Here is an 18807-nt window from a genome sequence, read left to right on the forward strand (position 1 = left end):
TCCATTTTACCCGCTGGGAAACCACTGACAATATTTGTAGTTACTGCCTCCCTAGTGACATGAAGCAACCAAACACAGTGTGTGTATATATGTGTGTGTGTAGTTACTTTCTTTTTTTTTAATAAAATGACACTATAGGATCATAGTATAATTGATTCATGCTCCATGCTGATTTGGTTCATATTTCTTGATTGATTGTACTATTTCAAATGTGTAATGTCTAAGAATTTTAAATAATGAGATTTAAAAAAAATGTTAGAATAATGAATGTGGCCTCTTTAAAGCACCATCATCAACTCAGTTGAATCTCATTTGGGTGAAGATGGACTAATTTCATTTTTACATTTAGGACAGGTGCTGAATATGCCCATGGGTTTCCCTGGTACCTCAGTGGGTAAAGAATCTGCCTGTAGTGCAGGAGACTCAGGTTTGATTCCTGGATCCAGGAGATCTCCTGGAGAAGGAAATGGCAACCCACTCCAGTATTCTTGCCTGGAAAATCCCTTGGATGGAGGAGCCTGGCTTGTTGCAGTACATGTGGTTGCAAAGAGTCGGATATAACTGAACAACTAACACGCTTGCTGACTATATAGGAACTTATCCATTTGGTAGACCATCATTGTGCTAAGTCACTTCAATTGTGTCTGACTCTGCGATCCTATCGACCATAGCCCGCCAGGCTCCTCTGTCCATGGGATTCTCCAGGCAAGAATACTGGGGTGGGTTACCATGCCCTCCTTCAGAGGATTTTCCCAACCCAGGAGGAAGTCAGTGCTGCCCTGGTGGGTCTGCTGGCAGGACTTTGATTGACTTAGTTCTCTATCAACCTCTACACTCCAGGATGGAGGAGAAAGGAGGAAAAGCCACTTCCAGGCCAACCTGTCTCTTACATCTCCTGCATTGGCAGGTGGGTTCTTTACCACGAGCGCCAGCTAGAAAGTCCTTAGAGATGTAAGGGTGGTGGTCATCATTTATATGTTTTTTTACTGAAGGATGTGCAGAGAAACTGATCAACTCTAATGAATATATTTGAGCTTTTCTCCTTGTTGCTGTATTAGGTAGACAGCCTGATGGCAAATAAGAGAGGTGCCATTTAGCACACACTCAGTATTTCATGCTGGACAGGCACCATGCTAATCACTTTACAAGTATTAAGTCATTAAATCTATGACTCAATTAGTATTAATATTAAGTATTCTATGAGGGTAGCTATGTTATTATCCCCATTTTACAGAAGAATTGGGGGTAGGGGTTAGATAACTAGCCAAAGTTGTACAGCTATGGGGTGAGTTAGGGTAGTATTCAAGTCTCAGCAGTGTGGCTCCAGAGCCTGTGGTCTTAACTCTTTACACCACTAGCTGTCATTACAGTCTGCTGCACTGTCTACAGATCTGCAGTGTGTTGAATCCACGGACAGAAGCTGAGAATAAGGAGGGCTGGCAGTACTTGGCTATTTTCTATAAGAGACTTGAGCATCCACAGATTGTGGTATCTGTTGGGGTCCTAGAACCAATCCCTGCAGATTCTGAGGAACACTGTCTTATTGATAAAATCTGAGTGCTTTAACTCATCTGCGTCATGCTGTTTTTACAGTAATGAAAATGAGTCCTGTGGCTAATAAATTCATTGGCCAAAGGCCAATAATAAATGGAAAGATGCTCAACCAGTAGTCAGGAAAATGCAAATTGAAATAAATATACCACTAGTTCCTTTACCTGATTGGAAAAATCGAACAGATTCATAGCATCCAAGTGTGATGGGTAAGGACGCATACTCATATGTAACTGGCGGGAGGGTGGGAGTAAAAAATTGCTTCGAATTTTTATTTAAAATTTTAAATAAACATTTCATTTGACTGAACTCCTAGGAATTTATCTTGTAGACATAAGATCACCAGTACATAAGGATGCATGTACATGGATTTTTTTTTTTTTTCATCATGCTATTTGTAATGACCCTAAACTGGAAACCACTTGGCAGTTGGAAAATGCTGGCATAAATTATGCTGCATTCCTAACATTGGAGTTTGGGGAAACTAATCAACAATTCCTCTCCTAGCTAGCATGCATGCATGCTCATGGTCAGTTTTTCAGTTGTGTCTGGTTCTTTGCGACTCTGTGCACCGTAGCCTGCCAGGCTCCTCTGTCCACGGGATTCTCCAGGCATGACTACTTGAGTGGGTTGTGTTTGCTCCTCCAGAGGATCTTCCCGACCCAGGGATCCAACCTGAGTCTCTTGCATCTCCTGCATTGCAGGCAGATTTTTTTTTTTTTAACCACTGAGCCACCTTGGAAGCCCTCTCCTAGTTTGGAGCCAGTTGGGAAATAAGACCCAAGGGACAGAGGGAGATCAAAATATTGTCTTTATTAGTGATAAAGGTGATTGACTGTGTTTCTTATTTCTTTACTCTTGAATGAGATGGACTTATGCCCCCAACTGCTGGTAGTGATGGAGGAAGGGCAGCAGGGGAGGGAGCTCAGAGCAGAGAATGTCCTTGTCTGAATGCAGACTGGCCACCAAAGACGGAAGTCCCCGAGTGAGTCCAGCATGCCCAGTGTCTCCTCACAGATTCACCAGCTGGACTAGTCATTTCCTCCCTCCCTGGAGAGGAGGAAGTGCGGAGTCACAGGGGAGAGGAGGTGGACATTCTCCTTTTGTATTTTCCCTCCTAGGGAAGGCAGTGGAGATTATTCTTCCTTATGGAAATCTACAAAGTGGGGAGTGTTCCCCTCTCCTCTAACACAGTGTTTTGGAATATCATGCAGTGTTAAACAGTATAACTTAGCTCAGTTGAGCAGACTTGGGAAGATGTCTGTCGTATTTTAAGTGAAAAATTATGCTATAGGTGATTTTTATACCATGATTATATTAAAAGAAGAAACCATGAATATGGGTATATTTTTGTAAATATAAAAAAAAGTATTTAAACACATATTGTAGTTGTTAAGAAGAATGGTGTGTGGAAGGTTTTGGTAATGGGGAAACTGAGCTTTTTCCTTGCATTTCTCTGTATTGTTCAGTTGTTCAAATGAGCGTTTATTAATTATATAAGAATGTCTAGTTGAGAGTTGCTATGAGATACATATGGGCTTCCCTGGTAGCTCAGGTGGTAAAGAATCTGCCTGCAGTGCAGATCCCTGGGTCGGGAAGATCCTCTGGAGAAGCGAATGACAACCCACTCCAATATTCTTGCCTGGAGAATTCCATAGACAGAGGAGCCTGGCAGGCACCAGTCCATGGGGTCACAAAGGAGTCAGACATGAGTGAGCGGGGTAATACTTAATATTTCACTTCATGATATATATATACATACACCCATATATGTATGTATATATACATATTTTCAGGTTACTTTTCCATTATAGGTTATTACAGAATATTGAATATTGTTCCCTGTGTTATACAGTAACTACAGGATAGATCTTGAAATTTCTGATTACAAGAAAAAAAAAGTTGTAACTGTGTGTGGTGATGGATATCAACTAGACTTACTCTGTTGATCATTTTACAGTATATGCAAATACTGAATCATTGCATTGTACACCTGTAAGGAGTCTTAGTGGCTTAGCTGATAAAGAGCCCGCCTGCCAATGCAGGAGACGCAAGAGATGCAGGTTCGATCCCTGGGTCAGGAAGATCCCCTGCAGATGGAAATGGCAGCCTACTTCAATATTCTTCCCTGGAGAAGCCCATGGACAGAGGAACCTGGTGGGCTGAAGCACATGGGGTCACAAAGAGTCGGACACAGCTGAGCTACTGATACATGTTGTACACCTGAAACTAATATAATGTTATATGTCAATTGTATCTCAATTAAAATATCCTAAAGTCATGAAATTAAAAGACGCTTACTCCTTGGAAGAAAAGTTATGACCAACCTAGATAGCATATTCAAAAGCAGAGACATTACTTTGCCAACAAAGGTCCGTCTAGTCAAGGCTATGGTTTTTCTTGTGGTCATGTATGGATGTGAGAGTTGGACTGTGAAGCAAGCTGAGTGCCAAAGAATTGATGCTTTTGAACTGTGGTGTTGGAGAAGACTCTTGAGAGTGCCTTGGACTGCAAGGAAATCCAACCAGTCCATTCTGAAGGAGATCAACCCTGGGATTTCTTTGGAAGGAATGATGCTAAAGCTGAAACTCCAGTACTTTGGCCACCTCATGCGAAGAGTTGACTCATTGGAAAAGACTCTGATGCTGGGAGGGATTAGGGGCAGGAGGAGAAGGGGATGACAGAGGATGAGATGGCTGGATGGCATCACGGACTCGATGGACATGAGTCTGAGTGAACTCCGGGAGTTGGTGATGGACAGGGAGGCCTGGCGTGCTGCGATTCATGGGGTCGCAAAGACTCGGACATGACTGAGCGACTGAACTGAACTGAAAGTCTGCAAATATTGCATTGTGTGTTCAGTGGTGTTGCCTTCAGCAGCTGGTGTCCCCTCTTCCTGGCAGTTCAGGTGTCTTCACTGAGAACTTATTTCTAGATGGGCCTATCGGGTCCCCTGCACCTTGTTTTATTTCCACTCCACACCCAAGTGTGCATATGTGTGCTCAGTCGCTTCATTCGTGTCCGACTGTTTGTGATCCTGTGGACTCTAGCCCAGCAAGCTCCTCTGTCCATGGGATTCTCCAGGCAGGAATACTGCAGTGGGTTGCCATGCCCTCCTCCAGGGCATATTCCTGACCCAGGGATCGAACCTGCATCTCCTGCATCTTTTGTGTTGCAAGTGGATTTTTTTTTTAATATATAAATTTATTCATTTTAATTGGAGGCTAATTACTTTACAATATTGTAGTAGTTTTGCCGTACATTGACATGAATCCGCCACAGGTATACATGTGTTCCCCATCCTGAACCCGCCTCCCACCTCCCTCCCCATCTCATCCCTCTGGGTCATCCCAGTGCACCAGCCCCGAGCATCCTGTATCATGTGTCAAACCTGGACTGGCAATTCATTTCACATATGATATTATACATGTTTGAATGCCATTCTCCCAAATCATCCCATCCTCGCCCTCTCCCACAGAGTCCAGAAGACTGTTTAATACATCTGTGTTTCTTTTGCTGTCTCGCATACAGGGTTATCATTACCATCTTTCTAAATTCCATATATATGTATTAGCATACTGTATTGGTGTTTTTTTTTCTGGCTTACTTCACTCTGTATAATAGGTTCCAGTTTCATCCACCTCCTTAGAACTTATTCAAGCCACCAGGGAAGCCCCTAGACCCAAGGCTGGTGGGGAGTTTTGGGAGGGTGCGCTGGACTGGAGTCAGGCCAGTTTGTTGCTTGGTGACTATGAACCCAGCTGAGTGATTGGCCATCTCTGGGCTCCGCTTTTCTTATCTGAAAAATGAGATGTTGGAATTACATGAGAAGATTGAACTAAATGAATCATTCTGGGAGCGCTGAGCAGATGGACTCTGAACCCTGTATCCCCAAGTTTAAATCCCCATATTGCCACTTATTAGTTGTGTGATATTTAGGAAAATTTTGTAATCTCTCTGTGACTTACAGCCAGAAGGACTTAGAGCAGTGCTGGAATATATGGGGTTGGTCAAAAGTTCATCTGGGTTTTTTTGTAAGATGTGATGGAAAAACCCAAATGAAGCTTTTGGGCCATCCCAATAGTTAGCACTCTAAATACTGATAGTGTTAGTCACTCAGTCGTCTCCAATGGACTGTAGCCCATCAGGCCTCTCTGGAATTCTCCAGGCCAGAATACCAGAGTGGGTTGCTTTTCCCTCCTCCAGGGGATCTTCCCGACCCTGGGATTGAACCCAGGTCTCCCACATTGCAGGCGGATTTTCTACCCTCTGAGCCACCAGGGAAGACTACTCTAAATACTAGCTATCATTAACTGACTAACAATGAAATTAATTCTAATGGGGAAATGGTATCTCCAGGGAGGTGGGTGCCAGCATGCTTATGGACAAGGTTTTCCAGGATTCCTCAAATAATCCTGAATTCTATCCAGTCTTCCTTGTCTACTTGGCCAGGGCTTATAAGGATGTGGTTTATGGGGTGGGAAGCAAGCTAGAGTGATATCCTTAAAAGATACTACCCACCTATATTAAGGTTTTTCTTTGCCATGGCTAAAGAGGTGGCTTAAGTGTTTCCCCCTTTGTATACACTGGAGTCAGTTTCTAAAGGGTTTCCATTGTAAATTATAATAAATACATGGCATGATATTTACAGAATAAGGTCAGCTATGAGTCTTCCTGTACAATTTAAACTCTAAACTCGTATATAGGATACTGTTCTGAGAAGGTGTTTAGTTGCTAAATTGTGTCCAACTCTTCTGCAACCCCATGGACTGTATCCTGTCCAGCTCATCTGTTGATGGGATTTCCCGGGGAACTACACTGGAGTGGGTTGCCATTTCTTTCTCCAGAGTATCTTCCTGGATCAGGGATCGAACCTGTGTCTCTTACATTGCAGGTGGATTCTTTACTGCTGAGCCACCAGGGAGGGTTATCTCATTCCAGAAGGACTGGATGACTTACTCTGAACTAGTGGAAAGAGGCTTGTTAAGTGAGTATAAAAAGTTGGGGAGCAGGACTTCTCTGGTGGTCCAGTGGTTAAGACTTTGCCTTCCGATGCAGAGGGTGTGGGTTTAATCCCTGGTTGGGGAGCTGAGATCCCACATGCCTTAGGGCCATAAAACCAGAACATAAAACAGAAGCAATATTGTAACAAATTCAATAAAAACTTTAAAAATAGTCCATATTAATTTTTTTTTTAAAGCTCAGAGAGAAAGTTTGCACAAGTTGAAGAGTTGTTGGAAATGACTTTGAGCAGCTTAATTAAAGCCTCCCCCTGGACAAGCCTGAGGTCTTGGGAGACAACCACAGGCAGTGACTAAGCATCTTGCTTTAACTCCTGGAGCTGCCCTGTAGCTGAGTGTTTTGGGACCATTTATTTTACGTCTTAGTTTCCTCAGTAGTCCTTGAGGGTTGTTGGGAAGATTCAGTGAGATGATAGATGTGAAGCAGTAAAGAATCTCCTTGCTGATGCAGGAGATGAGGGTTCGATCCCTGAATCAGGAAGATTCCCCTGGAGGAGGAAGTGGTAACCTGCTCCATGTTCTTGCCTGGGAAATTCCATGGACAGGGGAGCCTGGCAGGCTCCATGGGGATGCAAAAGAGTCGGAGGCAACTGAGAGACTGAACACATACATTTAGAAAAGCAGCCAGTATTTGTGTTGCTCAGTACACATACATGCTCAATCAGTGCCGATTGTTATTACTTACACATGTGTGTTTGAAACAAAAGGCTGACGGATCATGAACTTTCTCAACAAGTGTAAACCCTTTGTGGGCTAATGAGCTTTTGACCTAAGTAGGAGCAGGGAGGCCAGGGCACTGCTGGGAAGCCCTCTCAGTAGCTGTTTGCAGTGGGCTGAGAGGTACCTCCAGGCGAGGAGGGGGCCCCAGCTTGAGCCTCACGGCATCCCTCACAGTTTGGTTTGGGTATTGCCAACTTCCCACCTGCAGGTGCAAGGAAAATGAGGTCTGTTTCATTCCTTGTCTTTGAGTCGAGGGTTTTTTATTGGGAAGTGTTACAGGCCAAATTATGTTCCTGTAAAAACCCAGTTCTGAAGTCCTAACTCCCAGATGGTTGGATGGCATTGCTGACCCAATGGAGGTGGGTTTGAGCAAACTCCGTGAGATGGTGAAGGACAGAGAAGTCTGGCGTGTTGCAGTCTGTGGGGTCGCAGAGATTCAGACACGACTGAGTGACTGAACAACGAACAGCAACCTCCAGTATCTTAGAACGCGACTGTATTTGGAGATGGTATCTTTCAAGAGTTCACTGAGTTAAATGAGGTCTTTCTTTTGGGTCCTAATCCAATGACAATGTCCTTATAAAAAGGAGGAAATTTGGGAAGACCCTCTGGGAGGGAGATGTCGGCCGTCTGCAGGCCAAGAGAGAGGCCTCAGAAGAAACCAACCCTGCTGCCATCTTGAATTTGGGGCTTCCAGAATTGTGAGGTAACAAGTTCTGTTGCAAAACCCTCCAGTCTGTGATACTTTGACATGGCAGCCCTAGCAAACTAGTACAGGTAGCTACTGAATTCTCCCCCCGGGTGATAGTATTTCTGGGCAGACTATTTGAAGGTGAAGGAAGTGATACAGTATCTTCAGTGGGGACTTAGGCCAGGTTTTAAATTCTGGCTCTGTTTGCTCACTGGCTTTGTGAATTCAGCCTTTGTTTTTTCTTTTCCTCCTGTATAAAGTGAGAGTAAGCTACTTTATAAAGTTGTGAAGCTGAAAGGACTTCATCTGTATAAAGTTTATTACTGTGCCTGACACTTAGTAAGCACTCAAAAAGATAGTGTTGTTACAATGAGACGGAATGTAACTTAGGAGTTTGGTTATAAATTTGCACATTGATTATCACTTTTAAGTACTATTTGCTTACCTACAAGCTTGGAAAATAGCTTATCACAGATTTGAAGGCATTTCTTGCTGACCTCCCCAGGAACTTGGAATTAAAGTATGACAAGGATGTCTTTGAAAGTGCAAAATAGCTAAAGAGTATGGTACAGCCACTTTTTGTTTTGTGGTACAGAAAGGAATTGCATTTTTTGTTCCCTTCCCCAGCCACATTCATTTGTAGGAGGCAATGCAAAAGAGCACTGTTTGTGAAAGAGGGACGGCTTGCTTTTAAATAAGGAATTGTTTAATTAGGTTGGTTTCATCTTGGGGCATATAAGGCAGTGCTGCTGAGAAAAACATTCCAGGCCTGAACAGCTGCCTTTGTCTCATTGGTGAGCCGCCGGTAAATCACTGTGGTAGGGAAATAATTTTGGATTGTTAATATTTGCTGTTTGTTAAAAATAGCCAGCTTGCATCTCTTCATTAGGAGGAAGGCAGTGTTTTGTGCTCCTGGCAAAGTTTGGGGGGTTTTTTAGGAACATAAATCCCCAAGAAATGCCTTTCAAGCAGCGCATGAGAGCAGAAAGATCGAAAACTTCCATTGGAAGATTGCAGCTCATTGTGATTGGGCTTCCCTGTGGCTCAGCTGGTAAAGAATCCACCTGCAATGCAGGAGACCCTGGTTCCATCCATGGGTTGGGAAGATCCCCTGGAGGAAGGCATGCAACCCACTCCAGTATTCTTGCCTGGAGAATCCCCATGGACAGAGGAGCCTGGCGGGCTACAGTCCATGGGGTCGGAAGAGTCTAACACGACTGAGCGACTAAGCACCAAGTGCCGTGGGCATGTTTTTTTTTTTTTTTCTTTTTAATGGGAGGATGATTGCTTTACAATATTGTGTTGGTTTCTGCCATACATGACTCAGCCATAGGTATGTTGAACTCATATGTCTATTGAACTCCCTCCCACCTCCCAGGGCACATGTTTTATTTCCTTGCCGTGACTTTGAAATCTTGCGAGAGTGGTGGAAATTGAGCTCTTGCTGAATCCGGGTTGTGTTTGATCAACACAGCTGTGCCGTTCCATTTCCTTCTGCAGAAGGGCCTGGGCAGTCCTTTCATTGTGAAGGGCGTGCTGTTGGACATCACGAATGGAAATGCAGCTTGCTTTCCTGCTCTAGAGGGAGGGCATCAGTAGAAAAATAAAAACTTGGCACACCTTCCTTTTAAATATGAACGTGTGAAAGTGTTAGTTGCTCAGTCGTGTCCGACTCTTTGCTACCACATGGACTGTAACCCGCCAGGCTCCTCTGTCCATGGGATTTCCCAGGCAAGAATACTGGAGTGGGTTGCCATCCCCTCATCCCCTGATCTTCCTGAGTCAGGGATCAAACCTGGGTCTCCCGCATCGCAGGCAGATTCTTTAGTATCTGAAACCACCAGGAAAGGGTTATTAAAAGTAAAGCTATCTATTTTCATCTTTGCCCATCTACATGGTTAACTCCTGACATTTGCTGCCTGTAAATAGCACATTTTTCTTTAAGACGAAGCTTTCTTCAAGTTAACTTCTATTTATGCCTAATTCCTCCCTAAACTCGATATATATAGTAAGGGCTAATAAATGCAGCCCTGAGGATAGAGTAAGAAGAATTAAATAAGAATTGTTGTGAGTTTAAGTGCCCTAATTGTGTGTAGTGTGTGTGTATGAGAAATTCCATATGGAAATTGCAATTATAAATTGGAAAAAAATTTACAAAGAATTTGCCAAGATTCCTGCCATCCTGATAAAACAGCCATATTCCATTTGACATGTCTTTGCCTTTTCACATGCTACTATTTTTTAAAATATAGTTGTACATATCTATACAGTTTTATCTTCTGCTTTTTATTAGTTATAGCAAATGTTTTTCATTTTATTATAGGTGCTTTGTAAGGCCCATTTTTAATACTGTTATACTGAACAGGTTTACCATTAATTACTATCTCTCTATTATCCTACATGTAGGTAGATTTTGCTTCATTTTGTCTTGTAAATAATATCTTGACTTTTGTTCGGCATTAAGCTTTTTATCATTCCAATGAATAAATTTCCAGGAGTTGGTCAAAAGTGTTACTTGCAGTAAATACTATCTACCATATTCCCCCTTTTTAAAAAAAATTTTTTTTTCAATTTTTTTGGAGGCTAGTTACAATATTGTATTGGTTTTGTCATACATTGACATGACCATATTCCTTTGAAAGGATTATAATGCCAGATGCATCCTTTTTTTCACATGTTAATCAGTGTCTTTACTAATTGTTGAACTTTTAGTTTGCTTCTTCTTGCCGTTAGAAATAATATTGAGGTGTCTTTTTTGTGTGTATTAAAATTTTGGTGCACATTTCTAATAGATAATTGTGGTTTTAAAATTTACAGTCACGCAGACTGGATAGGAGGGGAGTTTGGGGGAGAATGGATACATGTTTATGATGTATAGTTGAGTCTCTTTGCTGTTTACCTGAAATTATCAAAACATTGTTAATCATCTATATTCCAATATAAAGCAAAATATTAAAAAAAAAATAAGATTTACAGCCACAGACAGATGATACAAAAAAGTAGAACTTTAAACATTTTTCCCTACTAAACTTAATTTGGTTTTCAAGCTGAATTGCCAGTTTTAGTCAGCTCACTTCCTGTTTAAGGCTGTGAAGGTTTGCCTCCCTCTACACCTGGGAATGAGTTGCAGGCTCTTGTGCTCTTGGTGGGCATCGGGCCCCTGTGCCACTGGGACTTTGCTGGCCTCTACCCCATCTTTGTGTTCCTCTAGAGTGCTTCTCTGGGCTTCCCTGGTGGCTCAGAGGGTAAAGCGTCTGCCTACAATGCGGGAGACCCGGGTTTGATCCCTGGGTCGGGAAGATCCCCTGGAGAAGGAAATGGCAACCCACTCCAGTACTCTTGCCTGGAAAATCCCAGAGAGCTTCTCTATACTGTTGGCCATCTTCCCCGGGGGCATTCTGAGAAGCCAGGCAACCATCTCTTCTACTGTGATACCTGCATGCCTCCTCTAGGCTTTTCTAGGAATCCCATCCGCTTAACGGTCTGAGCATCTTTCCTTTTACCCTTTTGTTCCTGTGTCTAAGTGCTGGTCCTGTGTGGTTTTGTGCTAAGTTGCTTCAGTCGTGTCCAACTCTTTGTGACCCTGTGGACTGTAGCCCACCAGGCTCCTCTGCCCATGGGATTCTTCAGGCAAGAATACTGGAGTTGGTTGCTGTGCCCTCCTCCATGGGATCTTCTTGACCCAGGGATTGAACCCGCAGCTCCTGCATTACAGGCAGATTCTTTACTGCTGAGCCGCTGGGGAAGCCCCAAGTGCCAGCTCAACCCCATGGAATCTCTCCTTCAGTCTGCTGGCCAAACACTTTTATCAGCTTTTGTGCTGAAAAATAGCTCTTATATCATTAAGAGCTTTTCTCCCCTCTGGGATTATGGTAAAACTCCATGCTTTAAATTCTTCAGTTTTGCTCTTCAGCTATGAAGATAAGCTTTCAGAATTAAAAAGGAAAAAGAAAAACTTTCCTAAGTTTCTGGAGACTGTTTTGACTTTCAGATTTATCTCTGCTCTAGGTTTAGAAAACGCTACTCAGGAACTGGAAAACCCAGGGATTGCCTCTCTCATCCTAGGCTGCATGGCCTGTCCCTGGGGAAGAAAGGAATGTGGAGGGCTTGGGCAGCTGCTTGAATGATGGGTGGGAAAGGGAATCAGTCCAAGGGCAACAGTGAGACTGGGGAAGCCAATTCTTAACAACACAGCAGTTTAGTGCTGTGACTTAACTGGGGACTGCGTGTTAAGTTTATCAAATGCACAGTTTGTATATTGTTGTTGTTGTTCAGTTGCTAAGTTGTGTCCAACTCTTTGTGATACCATGGACTGCAGGGCACCAGGCTTCCCTGTCCTTCACTATCTCCCAGAGTTGGCTCAAACTCATGTCCATTGAGTCGGTAATGCCATCCAACTATCTCATCCTCTGTTGCCTCCTTCTCCTCCTGTGTTAATTTAGTGGATATAGAATAGTATTAATAGCAAGTACTTGTCAGTGCCAGGACTGTTTTGAGTGATCTACATTAACTTCTTTAGTCCTCAAAACAACTTGAGAAGGACAACTACTATTTTTTTTTTTTTTTTGTCCATACCACGTGGCATGAGGGATCTTAGTTCCCTGACCAGGGATTGAACCCTGCATTGGGAGCTTGGAGTTTTAACCACTGGACCAATTGGGAAGTCCCTAGTACTACTGTTATTATCTCCACCACATGCACTCGGAGCCAAGATGAAATGAGCTTTGTAACTCTTCAGCCTGTACGTGGTGAAGCTGGGTGTTGCAGCCCAGTAAGACTGAGTCTCTAAGTTGTGTTTGACTCTTGTGACCCCATGGACTGTAGCCCACGAGCCCACCAGGCTCCTCTGTCCATAGAATTCTCCAGGCAAGAATACTGGAGTGGGTTGCCATTTCCTACTCCAGGAGATCTTCCCATCCCAAGGAACAAACTCGTGTCTCCATTGGCAGGCGGATTCTTTACCACTGAGCCATCAGGGAAGCCCTGGTTCTATTTCTGGTCAGGGACTGGGAGGTGACAAGTACTTCATTTGATTATTATTGAAGGGAAATCCTTTTCTCTTGTATTTGTGACCCTTTTGGCTTTCTTCTTTCAGGAGTTTGATCATTTCATAAAAGGTGGTTCTTTTCCTATTTAGGAAGGCATCATCTCTTTACTGTTTTGGTTTGTTCGTATATTAATATGTATTTCCTCGCTAACTTAGCTGTTTCTCTGATGAGGATAAAGAAACCTTCATTTCACCTACTTGGAATCACTCGGGTTTAAAATCTGCATTATCTCAGGTCAGTGACTTGTTTTCCAGAGTTGTGTTATTTTTAAAAAATATTTTTTAATTTATTTGGTGGCAACAGATCTTAGTTGCGATACATGGGGTCTTCATTGCAGGATGTGGGGTTTAGCTTCCTGACCAGGGGATCAAACCCAGGCCCCCTGCACTGGGAGCACAGAGTGTTAGCCTCTGGACCACCAGGGAAGTCCCAGAGCTGTGTCATTTTAAAACCCTATTTACTATGAAAAAGGTTAAACATGAAGGTGAACGTGGAGATATCAGTAGAGCAAACTTTTCATGTGCCCAACACACAGCCTCAACAGTTTTAAACTCATGGCCAGCCTTGTTTCGTCTATACCAGGGTTCTTCACCTTGGCACTATTGACATTTTAGAGTGGAAAAGTCTTTGGATGGGAGGCTGTCCTGTGCCTTGTAGGATATTTACCAGGATCCCTAGCCTCTACCTACTAGATGCCAGTAGCACTACCCTCCCCGCTTCCTGGTTTTGACAACCGGAAGTGCTCCCTGGGGAGCACACCCTCCTGAGTTGAGGGCCACTGACTTATACTCACTCCCCTCTCCCTCCCTGTAAGATTATTTGGAAGTAGATCCCATAGACTGAATCAAACCCATTTGTGGATTTATTTCTGAAATGTAACATTATATATAAAATATAACGTCCGGTTTTGTTAACCCTTCAGAGAAAGTGAAAGATAGTGAAGTCACTCAGTCATGTCCGACTCTTTGCGACCCCGTGGACTGTAGCCCACCAGGCTCCTCCGTCCATGGGATTCTCCAGGCAAGAATACTGGAGTGGGGTGCCATTTCCTTCTTCAGGGGATCTTCCCGACCCAGGGATTGAACCCAGGTCTCCTGCATTGCAGGCAGATGCTTTAACCTCTGAGCCACCAGGGAAGAAAGGAGCAAAGATCTAATAATGTTCGTATATGAATCGTTGTCAGGTGGCCACTCTTGGCTGCAGAGATGGTCATAATTCCTACCGGCTACCAGTATTGATATGAACTAGGAAACACAAAGAAATGGATATTGTGCTCCAGCCTGTGTATATTTTTAAAACTGTAGTAATGTATATATGATACACGGTTTCCCATTTTAAAGCATGTAGTACAATTCAGTGGCAGTAAGTACACTCACTCTGTCATGAAACTATTACCAAATCATCCATCTCCAGAACTCTCTTCATCTTGTAAAACTGAAACTCCATACCCATTCAGTAATAATCCTGTTCTCGCCACCTCTCAGTTCCTGGCAAGCACCATTCTGCTTTCAGTCTTGATAAATTTTATTTTTCTAGGTACCTCATATGAAGTGAAGTGAAAGTCACTCAGTCGTGTCCGACTCTTTGCAACCCCATGGACTATACAGTCCACGGCATTCTCCAGGCCAGAATGCTGGAGTGGGTAGCCTTCCCCTTCTCCAGGGGATCTTCCCAACCCAGGGATCAAACCTAGGTCTCCTGCATTGCAGGCGGATTCTTTACCAGCTGAGCTATGAGGGAAGCCTGGTACCTCATATAAGTGGAATCAGATATTTGTCCTTCTGTGTCTGGATTATTTCACTTAGGATACTATCTTCAAGGTTTATCTGTGTTGTATCATGTGTCAGAATTTCCCCCATTTTAAGGTTGAACAATCTTCCATTGTGTGTATTTATACCACATTTTGCATATCCATTCATCTGTTGGTAAACATTTGGGTTGAATGTTGTGAACAATGGTGCTCTAAACCTGGTGGGCAGACATCTCTTCAGGACCCTGCTTTCAGTGCTTTGGAGTACACGCCCAAAAGTGGAATTGCTGTATTATAATTTTTTGAAGAACCACCGTACTGTTTTCCATAGCATTTTCGATTCCCACCAGCAGTGTACAAGGATTCTAATTTCTCTGAATCCTTGCCAATGCTCATTATTTTGTTTTTAAAATAATTACCATCCTAACGGGTGTGAAGTGGTATCTAACTGCGGTTCATGGTGTACCTTTTCGGATGTACCTCTAGCAATTGGAAAGTAATTCTGCTAGAACCTTCCTGCTAGAACCAAGTGCTGCCATTGTGTGTTTTCACATTGCCTTAGAATAGTTTGCTCTGGAACCTTCCGCTAGCCATCTGAGGATTGGGCTGGAAACTCATTGCTGGGAAGAAGGTGGAGGGGTGGGTCGTGTTTGTGTATAGGGGGAAACTTAATCCATAGTGAAGTGTTGCATTTGGGCACCAAGAGTTCAGGGAAAAGATTCTGGTCAGATGTGGAATCAGAGACCATCAGGGCTGGAAGAGGCATGAAAGACCACTTCAAAAGGAATTGAAACCCAGAGCATGTAAGTCTCCGCTTCTCGACTTCAGGGTAGTGACAATGCCTTGCTCACTGTCCCCAGGATCCTATGGGTAGAGTCAACCAGTAAATGTTTGTGAAATTAACCCATGAATTACCTAAGGCCACCCAGTTGACCTTTTAGTGGCAGAACTAGGGCATTCAGTTGGTTACACATGCTATTACATTGACTATTATAAAAAATAGCAGATTGCCCCCATGGCCAAGTGAGTCGTCGTCTTCTCTTTTTCAATCCCTAGGGTAACAAAGTCAGATGTGATTTTCCCACAGTGAGGCCTGCTCTTCCTTGGAGATAGGTTTAGAGGGGTCTTGAAGACAAGCAGCCCAGCTCAGGAGACTTGAGGTTGGCTGAGTGATGGATGCCAGGCTTTGATCACTCTTAAATCTATTTCACTTCATCCTTGCCCCTGACTCGCACAGTCCAACCTCTGGGTCCTGTGTTTTGTGTTTTTCATTCTGGAAAAGTCCAGCTCGTAATGGGTGCCTCTGTAGGACTCTATTCTTCTAAACCAAGTTGTCTCCATCCTGCTTGCATAGAAGAATCACCTGAACGCTTTGAGAAGTCCTGTCGCCAGGCCATCTACATCAGAATGCTTGAGGATAGGGCCTAGGCAACAGTATTTTAAAATGTTCATAACATTCCTCAGTTTTCATTTATTTCCTGATTGTCCATCTGAATCGCATCCCACCTTAACCATGAACTTCTCATTTACTTTGGGTGTTAATGTCATTTTACAATTACTTGTGGGTTATCTGTTCTGTTGTCAGGTAGACTATAAGCTTCCGCAGGCAGAGATGCCTTCTTTCTCCTCCAGCCCAGGGGCTCTCAAGCTTGAGTGTGCATCACAGTCTCTTGCGGGGGGTTGGGGGGTGTGTGTGTGATACATGCAGATTGCTGGGCCCACCCTGGAAATCTCTAATGGGTCAGGGATGGGACCTGAGAGTGTGTGCTTCTAACAGGTTTGCAGGTGAGGCTGCTGGGCTGGGGCCATACTTCTGAGAACTGCTATTCTAGCCCCTGAGTGTGAGTTAAAGTCACTCAGTCGTGTCTTACTCTCTGCTATCCCATGGACTATACAGCCTGTGGAATTCTCTGGGCCAGAATACTGGAGTGGGTAGCCTTTCTGAATCACTCATCGTGGCCTGGGATGCTCACTGATTACTGGCCACCCAGAAAGAATGGAGCAGATTCCTCCTTGTTTGCACTTCTGAGTCACTATGCTCCACTGTGGACTGGTCCCTGGGCTGAGAGAATGAAGGAATGCATGATTGATCACCTACAGATGATCGTAACTTTGACTTTCTAGTTGCTAGTTGCTTTACATTCAGAACCTCGCTTAGACAGTTGTTTTCTGTTTGTGTGTGCATGAGGTTTTTTTCTTTAGAGACTTTTTTTTTTTGATGTGGACCATTTTTTAAAGTCTATATTGAATTTGTTTTAATATTGCTTCTGTTTTATGTTTTGGTTTCTTGGCCCTGAGACATGTGGGATCTTAGCTCTCTGACCAGGGATCAAACCTGCACCCGCTGCATTGGAAGGTGAAATCTTAACCACTGGACTGCTAGAGAAGTCCCTATGTGAGTTGTTGGCGGTACATTTAGTCTATAAACAGATACGACCATATCACACAAGAGAGGATCAGACTTCACCTCCTCTCTGTCTTTCAAGGTAGAGAGGGAGGGTGGGACAGTAGTGGGAACACGTTTTTGGAAAGACTGGTGGAGAACAATCTCCAAATAGAGTGGAAACTCAGCACAGTCAATCATTCAAAATAAAATTCTCTGAAAGTATTTCCTATGAATTATAAGGACTATTCTTATTTTCTTTTATTGTGAAAACAGTTAAGCTGGAATGGAGCTGATGTCGCCTACCTCCAGCCCTACCATGGAGCAAAATAACCCTGATGAATTTCATCAACAGCCACAGTTTTTTTGTAGTGTGAAAAACTGTCAAGGCTGAAGTTGATGATTTATTCAGATACTATATCCTTGATCCCTTCTAAAAGCAAACTGATGCTGAAGTTTTCATTCCGAATACTCTGAAAAGTCTAAAGGACTTTTCTAGGGTTAATTTAATGGTTAAACCTTTCAATATATTTTGTGTTAAGTCCCTTGCTCTTTCCTAAGGGTATCAGTTCAGTTTAGTTTAGTAGCTCAGTTGTGACTGACTCTTTGCGACCCCATGGACCCCAGGGCCAGGCTTCCCTGTCCATCTCCAAGTCCCAGAATTTACTCAAACTCGTGTCCAATGAGTTGGTGATGCCCTCCAACCATTTCATCCTCTGTCGTCCCCTTCTCCTCCTGCCTTCAGTCTTTCCTAGCATCAGGGTGTTTTCAAATGAGTCAGTTCTTCGCATCAGGTGGTCAAAATATTGGAGTTTCAGCATCAGTCCTTCCAATGAATATTCAGGACTGATCTCCTTTAGGATAGACTGGTTTGATCTTCTTGCAGTCCAAGAGATTCTCAAGAGTCTTCTCCAACACCACAGTTCAAAAGCATCAATTCTTCGGCACTCAGCTTTCTTTAGAGTCCAACTCTCACATCCATACATGACTACTGGAAAAATCATCGCTTTGACTAGACAGACCTTTGTTGGCAAAGTAATATCTGCTTTTTAATATTCTGTCTAGGTTGGTCGTAACTTTTCTTCCAAGGAGCAAGTGTCTTTTAGTTTCATGGCTGCAGTCACCATCTACAGTGATTTTGGAGCTCCCCAAAATAAAGTATCTCACTGTTTCCACTGTTTCCCCATCTATTTGCCATGAAGTGATTGGACCGGATGCCATGATCTTAGTTTTCTGAATGTTGAGCTTTAAGCCAACTTTTTCACTTTCATCAAGAGGCTTTTTAGTTCTGCTTCACTCTCTGCCATGAGTGGTGTCATCTGCATATCTGAGGTTATTGATATTTCTCCCAGCAATCTTGATTCCAGCTTGTGCTTCATCCAGCTCAGCATTTCTCGTGATGTACCCTGCATACCTAAGGGTATCAGGAAATTATAAATATTTTATAGTTTCTTTTAGGTAAAATATTTTTGAGAGAGAGGTCATTGAGATTTTTCTAAGGAAATATAGTGCCTGTTTTACATAACTAGATAGTCTTGATACTGAAAGTTTAATACAGGGCTGTCTCTTTTTCTGAGCATCTTTGGAGTACCCCTTGGATTTGGGCAATCTCTTATTTGGTGTTAATTTAAAATGAGAAAAAT

The 18807-nt window shown here is 43.2% G+C and overlaps 1 protein-coding gene across 1 annotated transcript in view; it reads left to right on the plus strand.

The window, feature by feature from the left end:
• The window catches only part of MBOAT1 (membrane bound O-acyltransferase domain containing 1), a 114889-nt gene that overhangs the window by 46932 nt on the left and 49150 nt on the right, over window positions 1-18807 (plus strand). The gene's annotated exons all lie outside the window — the stretch shown is intronic.

The sequence above is a fragment of the Capricornis sumatraensis genome, chromosome 22 (assembly GCF_032405125.1).
Source record: "Capricornis sumatraensis isolate serow.1 chromosome 22, serow.2, whole genome shotgun sequence".
Classification (NCBI taxonomy): domain Eukaryota; kingdom Metazoa; phylum Chordata; class Mammalia; order Artiodactyla; family Bovidae; genus Capricornis; species Capricornis sumatraensis.